This window comes from Periplaneta americana, chromosome 10 (assembly GCF_040183065.1).
Source record: "Periplaneta americana isolate PAMFEO1 chromosome 10, P.americana_PAMFEO1_priV1, whole genome shotgun sequence".
NCBI lineage: Eukaryota > Metazoa > Arthropoda > Insecta > Blattodea > Blattidae > Periplaneta > Periplaneta americana.
Genome location: NC_091126.1, coordinates 74,130,088 through 74,144,331, shown reverse-complemented (window position 1 = coordinate 74,144,331; position 14,244 = coordinate 74,130,088). Strand labels below are relative to the sequence as shown.

At 33.3% G+C, this 14,244-nt stretch overlaps 1 protein-coding gene across 7 annotated transcripts in view; it reads right to left on the bottom strand.

The window, feature by feature from the left end:
* Window positions 1–14,244, bottom strand: part of Ptp99A (Protein tyrosine phosphatase 99A) — a 1,121,389-nt gene that overhangs the window by 23,112 nt on the left and 1,084,033 nt on the right. The window lies entirely within an intron of this gene.

The window sequence follows — 14,244 nt, the reverse complement described above, 5'->3', positions numbered from 1 at the left end:
ACAAGAAAGCATTTAATATATGCAAGTCACTTCGAGTTTCCAAATTATATATAATGGCTACTTAGCAAACAGTATGTGATAAAAGTTATTGGTACAGCAGTCAAGTTCTTGGAGTCCATATCAATTCCCAGAGTCTGTGTTTCCAAGTACATCATGATATATTTCCATTCCTATCGATTTCGAATTATGGTTCATAGTGTTAAATTTGTATGTTACATTTCAAACCCTAGTATGTATTTTCTAGCATAGTCTGCAAAGAGTTGTTTGTTCCTTTATTTTGCCTTCTTTAATTACGTATTTCCACCAAAATCTTTATGAAATATTTATTACAAGCCATTACTTTTGACTGTTCAATTATCCAGTATTTTGATTCTTAATGATAGAAGATTTTTTCTTTTCATGTAACTTTCATTCATTCTCATGAGATAATTTACAACTGCCAATACTTGTCATGCTGAATCAGTTCATAATGTGACTAACTATATGACGATGAAGATCAAAGTTTACATTCCTGGCAGAAGCAGGAGTTAATTTTCTTCACCATCACTTCTCAAATAGCTATGGGAACAAATCCTGGCAAGAGCAGAAGTTAATTTTCTTCACCATCGCTTCTCAAATAGCTATGGGAACAAACTGCCAGAGAATTGAGGTCATAAATTAAATTAGAAGTACCAGCTTCAATAATCATCAATAATATGGTACAACCATGGAAATGAACTCCCTACATGGCGTCGAAAATCATCCTTAAATGTTTTCCATCTTCTTTTAAAATTTTACACTTCAATTTCCAAATATTTTGAGTTACGAAAGTTACTGCCAATTACCGGTACTTAATAAAATATAAACTCTTGGAATCCATTTTTCCTTATTTCGATACATCCATCCTGCAAAGTAGATACAAAACCAGATTTTGTTCGTCGATTTTCTTCGAATATAAATTTACTTCCTTATAACTTATTTTCTTGTTTCGAATCTCAGAAAATTCAAATGAAAGAGGGACATAGAAAGATGTATATATGAAATAACAATAATTTTGCTAGCATAAACGCATCTGTAGTATTTGACATCTCTGTCTTTTATGTAAACTGAAGACACAAAGAAGAATATAATTCTTACAACTTGCTTAACGAAAACGCTCTGGAAGAAACTAGTTTAAGATATTATTTCATGTTGGATGAACATCTTATATCATATTCCATAATTTCGAGATGTGTACGTCTTCAAAAATAAGAAACATATGGTATCTTCTTATGGACTGACACATTTCTACAATGTCATGGTCTACATTTCTTCTTTATATGATGATCACCAAATATTTAAAATCTTGTTTTCAATTTTTAAGTACCATACAACATTGCGAATAATATTTACTTGGTGCTGAATCCAATATATGAAATCAAAATTTAAATTTGTTGGAAAAGAAGTGTAGTTTTAATTCATGCGATTCTAAGTAAAATAAACATCTGCATTATTCCAGTCTCCTAATAACTTTTCTCTTTAATTTGCAGTACTTTTTTTTCTATTCATAACACATGAGAGAGTACAAATATAATAATGCATACATTCTTTGATCAACGATGATGAATTCATATAATTCTTACAAATATTGACTCACATCTTCAGAAATTATTTTGTATATAAAGGTATTATACAATACTTTATCTTTGCTCTTTCTTTATCACTTTTAAACATTAATTTTTTGTTGGGCAATGAGAAACCAATTAAGAGGTACTGATTCATTTTAGCAAAAAATTATATACATCATGAAGTTTCTTCTTCCACTTGAAAAAGTATATACAGCTGTGCAAAGAGACACGTTCCAATCCTTTAAGGTATTAGAAAGGTGATTATCATTGCAGCATATAAAGTGTTTTACTTGAGTATCTACTAGCTCCATGCATCTTTCTCGGAACATTTCATTAAAAGCCTTTAAACTTACTCTGAAAGATAATATTTTTAAAATTACTCTTCCAATTACATTACTAATCAATGAATTTCATAATTTTTTTCTGTCTCGAAAAGAAGGCATTTCTAATCAAAAAAATTATTACTTCATTGAGATATATATTTCTTCATCATATTGGCAAAAACGTCTTTTATAAAAAGTGGTTTATGAAAGAACTTCAGGTTTACTCATAAATTAACATAATTTTCCACTCACAAACCAACTTTCTAACAAAATATTTGCAATTTTCTTCTTTAGCACTGTAAAAGAAAGTGGTCCATCAAGTGCAAATTCTGAAGAATGTCATTCCGCATTTCGTGGCTTGATTATTTATCTTCATTTCATCTGACGCTCCTCACAAAAATAAAAGAAAATTAGTTCTCAAAAGTGGTCCATCAAGTGCAAATCCTGAAGATAGGTGTTCTACATTTAGCGACTATGTAATTTATCTTCTTTTCATATGATGTTCTTCTGATAAGTAAAAGCAAATTAATTTTCAAAATGTTCCATTAAGCGTAACTTCCGAAGACATACTATGAGTTTCGTGACTTGGTAATATATCTTCATTTCATTTACTGCTCCAACAAATACAACAAAGTTTAATTCTCAAAAGTGACTTCTCAAGTACAAACTCGCAAGACTTTTCTTTTGCATTTTGTGACTTTGTAAATTATTTTCATTTAATTGGATGTTCCTCTGGGAAATGAAAGAAAATTAATTCTTAAAAGTTGTTTATCAAGTACGAACTCTGAAGATTGTTCTTCTGCGATTTGTGACTTCGTAATTTATTTTCATTTCATTGGATGTTTCTTCGACTAGTAAAAGAAAAGTTATTCTCTGAAGTGGTCCATCAAGTGCAAACTCTGAAGATTGTTACTCTGCATTTTGTAACTTGGTAATTTGTCATCAATTCATTTGATGTTCCTCCGACAAATAAAGGACAATTAATTCTTCAAATAATGATTCTGAAAACTTATATTTCGTATTTCGAAAGTTAGATATCCATATAATTTTCACTGATCTTCTTCCGGCAAAGAAAAAACCAAGTAATTCAACAAACTGAAATGCTGAATGCTGCTCATTCTGTGGGCTGGTAGTTGATCTCCACCTTCCTCATGCTTCTCTGACAAAGGTTACTCTATAATTGGCCAACATGAATATTCTGTGTGGCTAGAGAATTCATTATCTTTCACCAACAATGCAAGATTCTTCAGATGCTGGAGATGGATATTCTGCATTTTGCAGCTCTGCTATTCATTTGCATCTCACTGTGGTGGTGGTCTGACATATAAGAGAAAAGTGATTCTTCAAATGTCGAAACGCTGTAACTATGGCTTAGCAGTTCATCTGCATCTCATAACAACGCTGCTCTGGCATGTGTAGACCACCTTCCAAAAACATAAGACTCATGTACACTTTCCAAGGCTTCCGAAGGCAATGTTCAATGTGCCAGAGAGTATAGCAACACAAGGCAACGGGGTCTGGAAACACAGAACCACTAGTTATGAACTCCAGGAACTTCCTGCCTCTTATATATGACAAAACAATGGACAAAGGAACAGGACGTTCCAACATCGACATCGTCACTTGGGTATCACCTTCCTTTTTGGTGAGAAATGAGACAAAAGCTTGAAGAACACAGAACTGAAGATAAAATTTGAATGCTGTACAGTTATCCCAAAAATGTTGCCTCCTCCTATCTACACATCCCTGTGTGTCTGTTACACTCTTAACCAACGAGTTACTAAATTTTTTGTATATACATTCATTATACTAAACAAGAGTTCAATACCTTCTACTATTAAAAAATGTGCAAGAAATTACTTTTTTATTCTGTATTCACTAATGTTTGTGGAACAAAAGTGAATAGATTGCTCTGTCATATCAGGAAACAGATTTCAATTCTATATGTGGGATTCAATTTAAAAAATCCATGAATTAAAAAGCAATTAACAATCAACCTACGATCTTAAATTCAGCGCCTTTAGACATAGAGATGTGTAGGACACAGAAGAGATGATCCTTACCGTTAAAAACAACACTTTTAATTGTTAGAACATGGTTATGTGCCTTTATACCCACAGTAACAGTCAAATGTTAGCCGAATTAATGTCTGTTGCACCGTCCTATTCCTAATAATGAAATACTGTATATAACTATATAAATTATACTGAAATTACTACTAACAAGGAATACCAATGTGAAAGAAAAGTTCATCACATTCGCCACCTCAGGAAGCCTTCGAAAGTGAGTTGTTAAAAAGTCAGTCATAAATTATATCACAATCACATCCTGTCTGAAAAATTTGCACGTATAGTTCTGATGGACTCAGGATTCTTACTCACCTTTGCATACTCTTCTCTTTGCTACATACATTTAATTTGTTGAATTAATTATGCAACAGTAGTTTTAAAATTCTACCTCTAATCCCTCTCAATTGGGAAATATCTCATCCCTATATCATTATACAGCTTGAACAGTTGAGCGGTTTTCTGTCACACATTTGTCTGACCCTGGAGTATTTTAGCACAGAAGGTTATGTTAGGATTATATCTACAAGATTAGAGAGACCTTTAGCATTGGTTTCTCCCTTCATGTTATATTACTACATACATAAAGAATAAAATGGATCAGTTTAAGTATGGTATTCCACTTCACAAACAGTGTTTTTAACCACATTTGTTCTACCACAGTCAACACGTGGAAATTCAAAGACAATTTCAAGAATGATTTCTTGGTGGCAAAGTTTCAAATAGCTAACACAGTTATTCATAAACTTATTTCGTGTGACGGAGTGTTCAATACAAGAAGACTAATCACATAGTGAATTCCCTATGAAAATAGTTTTGGTGTCTTTTGCAGAAACAAATTTCTTTCGAGTCTGTGTGTGCAACTACGAAATGATTAAAGATCAAACAGTATAAAATGATAGTGAAACAAGAATTACAATGTAGTGACTACGCATTTAGACGTTGATTTACCTCTAGCAGAATTCAAAAACAAAGTCTGCAAATGAAATTCTCGTGCCTTGAACAAACAAAAAATAACTATTTATAAAGCACTGCTTCTATGTCTCAAAGTAACTACAATGAGTCATGAATAACTTATTTAAAAGGAGCTAAAAAGTGGAAAATGAAACCAGGCTGTTTCAATTATCCTTTGGTTAATTTTGCTAAGTACCCCTAAATAAATTTATGTATATTTATTTTCAATAGATTAATACACAAACTGTTTTCTGTTCCATTTGCATTAGGGATACTGAAATTTCCTCGTAATCTGCGAGTGGAATCATGCTTACCAACAAGGCAAAAGGCAGCTGGTGGCAAACCACTGAACTGTTCACTCTGTATATATGTTTAGTCAACAATCTGAAGAATGTAATCAAATGAAACAGACTTCGTAATGAAGATACACTACAATGAGGAAGGTACAATAGAAGTACAGTGTTTACCACGTAAGATGCAAATGCCAGTCTGTGATAAAACTCAGAACGCAATTCCAGAGTCAAAAGCCTTGCTATCTGTTTACATACAGGTAACAAATGCCTGTATAGTGATGCAAGCTATGTCATTTGTAAGAGTGCTAGCTATGAATGGTTTTATGTTGTATCTCAGTCAATCCAGTTCAGTTTCGTTTACTATAGGATGCAGTAAAGTGCAACGTGTGTTTATTGTATTAGATTTTGCTAGACTTATCTGGAATATCAGTTTAATTTTATACTGGAATTCTCTGAAGTGCATGTTCCTAATAGATTCACAATATACAGATTACTAGAAAAATTTAAACAGATTGGGGTTCGTCCCCCCCCCCCCGCTTGTATGGAGAAGGGACCCGAAAACTTGCTTGCACTGTAGCCTGAAGCTTATTGTGCTTACCACTCCTATTCTGTGAATGATTGGGTAGGCGAGTACAGCATGCCACACTGTTAACTTAATTCGGGCTATTATATGGATGATGATGATGATGATATGTGAATTAATTATGGCGAAATGAGTCCGAAGTTCAATGCCGAATGTTACCCAGCAATTCTGCTTCAATTGGTTGAGGGGAAAATTCCGGAAAAAAAAAAAAAAACCCCAACCAGGTAACTTGTTCCAACCAGGATTTGAACCCGGGCCCACTCGTTACACGGTCAGTTGCGCTAACCGTTACTCAACAGCGACAGACTGGGTCCGTGTTAAGACAGAAAGAAAAAAAAACAAAACAAACTGTTCTAACTGAAGAAAAATTAGACGAGGTGGGGGCTGCATTGGAAAGAAGTCCGAAAAAATATGTCTTGTTTACCACTTCAAATCAGTGTTTCAGAACATCTGCACACAGAGCTGTAAGCAAACTAAAATTAAGATCATATAAAGGAACTGTAGTGCAAAGATTAACGAATTTGTAATATGCTGCACTACTTTGATATTGTAACTGATGGGGAAATTGATCCTGAAATGCTTTTTTACTTTTTGTATGTATCTGGTCATGTGACTCTCAGAATAATATTATATTGATGTTCCGAAAATCCGCGTCAATTACATCAAGAGTTTCTGCATGGTGTGAAAACAGGATTGTAGCGAGTTATCAGTGTGAAAACAATTATTGGAAAAATGTTTTTCACGAAACAATAAATTATGAAAGATATGTGAACAATAAACTGCTCCTTTTCCCCGAGAAATAACACCAAAAGAAGAGATCCATGGTTATTTCATGTAAGGCAATGCAACCACACACACTGCAATCATTCTATGGGGAAATTGCGAAGTGTTTTAATAACAGAAAAATTGATTGGCATGCTCATTTGCCTGATCGAAAGCCATGTGATTTTTATCTTTGGGGATGTTAAAGGCAAGATGTGTGCAAACAATCTCCGCACACTCAAAGAATTATAAGAAAATATTCAATTTGTAATTTCAAGAATTTCGGCAGAAGAAATTCATTGAGTGTTGAATAATGTGTTTACTAGGTGTCAGGCTTGCCAGGACGCATAGGGACATTATTCTGAACACCTGTAAATAAAAGGTAAGCTTAATGCATTCAAAAGATTACTTCTTAGTTTTCATACAACTCAGGGGAGAAAGGCCAGGCTGATCCCCTGAAGCTGCACTAGGCGATTAGTGTAGAAGTGCTGTGGGAGATGTGGTGCAGGCAGTTGCATCTTTATGTGGTAAACCTCTTATTTATCTCGTTCTTATGATGACTAATATGTCAAATTCCCTTATATGATTGTGTTACTACTATTGTATCAAGTAAAATTTAGACAAATCTTCACAGCTGAAACACAGTCTTAAACACAGACAGAAAGTACTAACTTCACAACACCAATATTGACGTAGATATAAACAAGCGAACCAATTACCTTATTTTGATTTGTAAAAGAGTCTAATAACACTATCATGTAGTGACATTGTCAATAGAGTGAACTGTTCTAAAATCACTCCTAGAATTGCTTGAATCTAGACAGAGTGTACCCGTGAACCTGCAGTCAGTCACTTACAGTAGCGCTCAAAAGTGTTTTGTAGTTAAGGTTTTATGTTGTCAGTACTGTTTGCATGCAGTTACAACAACGCAAAGCACACAGCTGTTTCATTCTATGAGTAGCGTCATGTTGCTATGGTTACATATCTAGGAAACAGGCAAGTTCATAGAATAACAATATAAATGTATATTACATTAATGCATAAGTACTTTGTGGTTTGAATTGGTGGTATGGTATACATTAAATATTGGTGTTTAAGTATTTAGACAGTGTTTGTTTATTTGTACAGACCATTTCAAGCATGCCAAAATAAAAGGAGTACTCTGTGGATGTGAGACAAGCTGTTTTAAACCTTTTTAAGAAGGGAAAACCGCAGTATAGTGTTGCTAAAGATTTTGGTATATCACAACAACTCATAAGTGTGTGTGGAATAGACGGCAAGAACAAGAAGGGTTAGTAGACAATAAGCCAAGGTCTGGTAGTCCTCGAAAAACAACAGTGAGGGAGAACAAAATGATTAGTAAGCAATTGGCTGCTGATTCACGAAAATTGACTCGACAAATTAGGGATGATCTAGAGCGGCACCATGGACTGAACCTATATGTCTCTACTGTGAAACGTCGCCTAGTAGCTGGTGATTTAAATGGTAGACAACGATCACGAAAACCACTCATAAATCCAAAAAATAGGAAGGCCAGGTAAGAGTTTGCAAAAATGTATCAAACATGGAACACTACAGACTGGTATAAAGTGTTATGAGGTGAAGAGAGTAAATTTAATTTATTTTCTTGTGATAGTATGCAGTATGTACGTCGACCAAAAAACCAAAGAGACAACAAGAAATACCAGGTACTGACCATTAAGGATGGTGGTGGTAGTATCATGGTGTGAGGATGTTTTTCTAGAAGTGGAGTTGGTCCTCCAGTCCAAACAGAAGGGAAAATGAATCATTTCATGTATAGTGTCATTTTAGAAAAGAATATGGTTCCACAAGGGAATTGAATTTTTTAGCAGGACAATGATTCAAAACACACTTCTGGCCATTTAAAAAAATTCTTTGCATATAAAAAAATCAAACTTTTGGATTGGCCAAGCCAGAGTCCGGATCTTAAGGCTGGTATTCATAGTCGACACTTTATATCACCACTTTGCAAAGTGACACTTCTGACGAAAGTGGCTCTTTCATATTAGTGGCATTCATAGACGATTGAAGAAGTGCACTTCACAAAGTGTCACTTTACGCCAGCAAAGTGTAGAGTTACAATATGGTTGGTAACAGAAGTCCCACAATGCCTTTCAAAACAAGTGAACAAACAATAACAATTTAATGACGTATAACCTACAAATTACAATGCTTGTGATTTGAATTGGGAGCCTAATTGATCGCGCGAGAAAGAAAATATATATTTAAAGTTGTTTTATTTCAGTTTCTAGATTTTGTTGCCGATGGTTTAGATTATTTCAGTCAGTTCAGATATATAACATTTTATTAAATAGTTAGTGATACTGCTGGTGAAATTAGGTTAGGTTTTGTACAGTACATAACTGATCCATTAATTTATATAGTTAGATTAGGTTCTCTACATATATTTTTCATTGATTTATATCGCTAAGTTAAATTTTGTATGTATCCGTTCCACTGATTTATATGGTTCGGTCAGATTTTGTAGCCTACATATCTTCTACTAGTTTATATAGTTAGGTTAAGTTGGACTGAGTAGGTTAAGTTTTCTGTATGTTTATATATAATCATTAAATTTATATCGTTAGGTTAGGTTTTATACATATCTGCTTCATTGATATATCGTGTTATTTTCGTTATTTTCATTTTTGTCTTTTTCGTGAATAGTGAATAGAAGTAAAAAAGAATGTAATAAACACATTACTACTGCTATTACTACTACTACTACTACTACTACTACTACTACTACTACTATTTTCTCTCTCTCGTTTCCATTATTGCCTGCTCTACAGGAATATTTTGAATGCCAAATGTTTCTACAATGCAAAACAAAATAGGCCTAATAGTATGAGATCTCTTTTCATGGTGAGGTTATGACTGCACATGAACTAGAGACAGTAGATGTATTGCTTACGGGCATGAAAATATATATTACCAGTATCAAAACAGTAATGATTATATCAACATCAAGATAAATTTTATCTCAAAATACAGGTCGTCAACAAAAATCAAAATCATTTTAAACCCAATATAATTATGGAATCTGCTTAGAAGGCAGGCACATGAGGTCTCTCAATGCTGATTTAAGATAGTTATGCCTACATTAGATTGAAGTTAGTTTAATATTATTTAAGTTAAAAAATTCGTTTCAGTAATAAAAAATAGGTTATATAGGCATATCTACCTACGTATCACTTCATCGAATTGAGGTTATAAATATACGAATGTTACTACAGAAATACCTGAACTATAATATTATATATATATATATATATATATATATATATATATATATATATATATATATATATTAATGTATGGTACATATCTGTAGCATAAAATTTTAATGCAGTCAATAACTGTATTATTGGAGGCACTGGCAAACGTCTATTATTCGTTTTTGTCAACCAGTCATCGAAAATATAAGCAATCTCAATAAGTTTCTTTATCAAATCGGAACTGTTTTTTTTTAAATTCTATATCATTATAAAATTCCACGGGATTGTCTTTAAGCCTATCTCTAATTTGTACATTGTCCACTAATTGTGCCATCTCTTCCGCACGTTCTAATAATTCGACAACTTCCAAGACGTCCGCCATTTTTCTACAAAGTGTCACTTTCGGCTCAAAGTGTGGTCGGAACTACACTTTCATCCAAAGTGTTCCTTTGCACCAAAGTGTCGACTGTGCAACGGAAAAGCGATACTTTGCGTCTTCCAAAGGACACTTTAATCGAAAGTGTCGACTACGAATACCAGCCTTAATCCTAATGAATATCTCTGGGATGAATTGGATCGATGCGTTCATTGCAGAAGTTACTCAAATAAGGATTAGTTCTTTGCTGCTTTATTGGAAGAATGGTTACAACTTCCACTCGACCAATTGTAAAATCTTGTGGATTTAATGCCAAACAGATGTGCTGCTGTGATCAAAGCTCGGAGGTATGCAACGAAATACTGATTTTTTTTCTCAAAGTCCAGAATATTTTTGTTTTATTATTACATACTTGGATTTACAAATTACTTTTGATCCAGAAGAATTTTCAATTATTTTTCAAGTAAGATAACTCTGTTTAAACTAAATGTATTTTCCATACTAAATGAGTTAGAAATACATACTTTTCAATTATCCACTGGCATTCTTTTTTATTCATTACTTGTCTTCATGCAATTGTGACATGCTTTCTACAAAATACTTTTGAGCGCTACTGTACACTAACAGAACTAATATGCAGTGAATAAGTACAAACATACATATATAGTTGTTGCGCCACAAGATGGCAGAGAAATATTCTAGGTGGGGCAAGAGTTGAAACCATTGCACATGCGCATTGTATTGTTCATCGTAGTATTCTAAGGCTTCTCTCACCCTGCCTAGAATATTCCTCTGCCATCTCATGGCACGTCGACAGTATTTATAATGTTATGAGAGAACTAAAATTTTGTTTCAGGCCTGCTTTTCTATGTATCAACAATTAAATAAGTCATCAACACCATATCAAGTATGAAAGGAAATGTAATAGCCTTGAATGGTGAAAAACATGAGCAAATGCGATCAAGTTTATAATCTGATTACAGTAATCTAGCATTAGACAGCATATCAACAAATATCAAACAAAACAGATTTAGTATCCTCTATAAACTATTCGTCATATTATATTATGAAATATGAAAAAGACTGGTACAGACTTGTGTGATGGTTTCATAATTAGAAATTAATTAAGCATTTGAAAGCTCTAAGTACAAAATAAATGGTTGAGCAATTTTCCACCACAAGGCATTTGTCTCATCTACAAGTGCTTTAACATAGGCAGCTACTGTACGTTAAGGGGGTGATGGGTGAAATTTTGGTCATTTTCAGTCAAAAATCTCAATTTTGTTTTCTTATAAAAGTGAATCAGCAATCTCTTATTTATATGTTCAGCAAGTTTCAATCTCTGCACTGCTCGAAACCATAAAAATTACGCAATATATAAATGGCTGCAACCTTGAGCTTAAATTCCATGTAAATTTTACAAGCTGTTTTCTCACACTTCTTCTTCAGTACATTTCGTCAGGTTCGAAGTGTAAAGGCTGATAAGAACATGAAATTTTTATTGCATGTTCTATATACTGTGGTTAACAAAATGTAGTAATAATATAGGAAAACTAATGTGTTATGTTTTTCTAAATATGCCGCTGGTCTTGCAAAATAAATTTCAAACATTTTACTGAAAAATTGAGCGACACATTTCATTTTCAAATATGCAAATTTTTCAAAATATTTTTGTTAATAACTCAAAAACTAATTTATTCAAAGAAATGAAACTTCACTACATCATTATCTATCACACCATGATTATGTGTATAAAAATTCAAGGACGTAGCTTGAAAAATGTAGAAAACGTAAATTTCACCCATCACCTCCCTTAATGCCAAGATTCCAGGGACAGAGTTCTATCACATCTAGTTTTCTTTACGTGTTGTCTCATTGTGTAACAAACGATAGAAAAGATAGATTGACTCAGTTGAAGTACTTCATTCTGAAAAAGTGCTTTTATATGATACACATGCATCAACAAAGTTAGCTTGTTAAAGATTATTTAATAAAAGTTTAAAGTCGCACAGCTATTCATAAACTGCTAAGCAAATTTTGTTAAACAGGAGATGTAAAAACAAAACGCCTATAGAAATTCCCTTAGAAAATCACGTTGATATCTTCCATAGCAAATAGGATTTTCTTACGACTGTATGTACTGCTAGATTAAATCACACAAGTTTAAGAATATTTCTGGAGAAATTTAGAAGACAAAGTGAAACAAACAAATCTCAACACTTGGGCACAACTGAAAACAGTACCCGGCAAAAATATCACTTATTTATTGAAAGGAACCATGATGAGTTATGTGTACAGTAACTTCTAAAAAATATGTCAGAAAACAAAAACATACAGTTTCAGCAATTATTTTGTTAATTTTGACAAAATAACTTTTTCAATATTTACTTTTGCTAAATTAATATGTAAACTGTTTGCCGTTTCGTTCGCATTAGAGACACTAACATGGTCTCCATAATCATTGAGTGGAAGAGATGCACACACCAACAAGACAAAAGCTGACAGGGGAAAATCTGCTCAATTGTTCACCCTCTTAAAAGAGTCTCTTTTTCCAATTCACTAGTACTTAAATGTGAAACAAACCTTTATCTTACTAGAACAAAGCAAAACGGAATTCTATGTAAAAGAAACAAGATTCTAATTCTCTCAGACATTCATTTATTATTTAAGTGTTCTCCGATACTCTTCAAGGTGATGTCACATTCACTTAAACATATGCTGTATTTTGTAAATAAGTACAGAAATCAGTAGAATATAAACAAAATCTAGAGAGAGGGGCCATCTAATTTCCAACAGAAAACCACAACGCAAATTTCGTTTCATATTAAAGCAGCATTATGAACTGACGAGGTTATGTAGTGTCAGTAAACTTACGGTACATAAACATTAAAAGGAAACTACGGCAAATTCATATTTGTATGAAAGAGAGATAAGCAGAGCAATTCTGCCAGTCATATATCTCATTATGATTTGGTAATGAATGAAAGTTGGTTACTGGACACATTTGTAGAACTGAAGGCTCAACATTTGCGGGAGGGGTAACTGTTGTAGCCAGATTATTGAGAAACAATTGAAACTTGGGAAATAGAACTCCCCAATCAGCCAGATTTTCATATTTTAAACATAAGTATAAAAATAAAGAAATAAAATAACATTTAGACATTATCAAGAGAGAAAAATAAACAGTACTAAAATAGAGTAATAAGAAAGTTTGTCAACACTAAAAGGAAAAATATGAAGAACGAAATACAAGGCTACTACAAATGATCTCCTCCATTTCATTTTCGTTTTGTATTCGCGGTTTGCAACTTGCAACAATGAACCATACAGCGATCAAAAGAGTAATTCACCACGTTTCCTTTAAAATTCTGCAGGCGCAGCATAGTGCATTGGTATGACCATTAGGTGATGGAGTAGAGAAAGCTTATTATTCCATCTTCGAATTCCATTTCACAAACCTGTAATCATTATGGAAAAACATTTCCACCCACGATTTCAGAAGGATGCAACAAGAAATGAGACAATTCGTATTTGGCATTCACAATTTACAAGAACTACATGTCTGTGCAAAGAAAAGACCACTGTTTTGGAAAAATTTGTTCAAAGCATAAGGAAAACTCATCACCAAAACACAAAGAAATCGACCGCAAAGACAAGCAGAAAGCATGGAATACTAGAGCAAATTGTATGGAAAGTGCTGCAGAAACATTTTAAAATGAGGCCATTTCATTTACAGCTCTGCCTATTGATGACTATAATCGATACCTTGAGTTATGTTCATTTCAAGAAATGTTGGAAGATGAACTACTTGAGAAAGTGATTTTCAGTAATGAGACCACTTAAGTATTAAAGTGAACAACATAACGTTTGAGTGTGAGAACTGAGATTCCTCGTGCTGTTTTGGAACATGTGTGGGATTCTCCAAAAGTCAATGTTTTCTGTACTGTATCATATGAGAAAGTGTAAGGACCTTTTTTCTTTTCTTTTGCGAAAGCGATGGTAACAGATCCTACATATATTGGTATACTGACACACTAGCTGATGCTGGGTTTATCTTCCAAC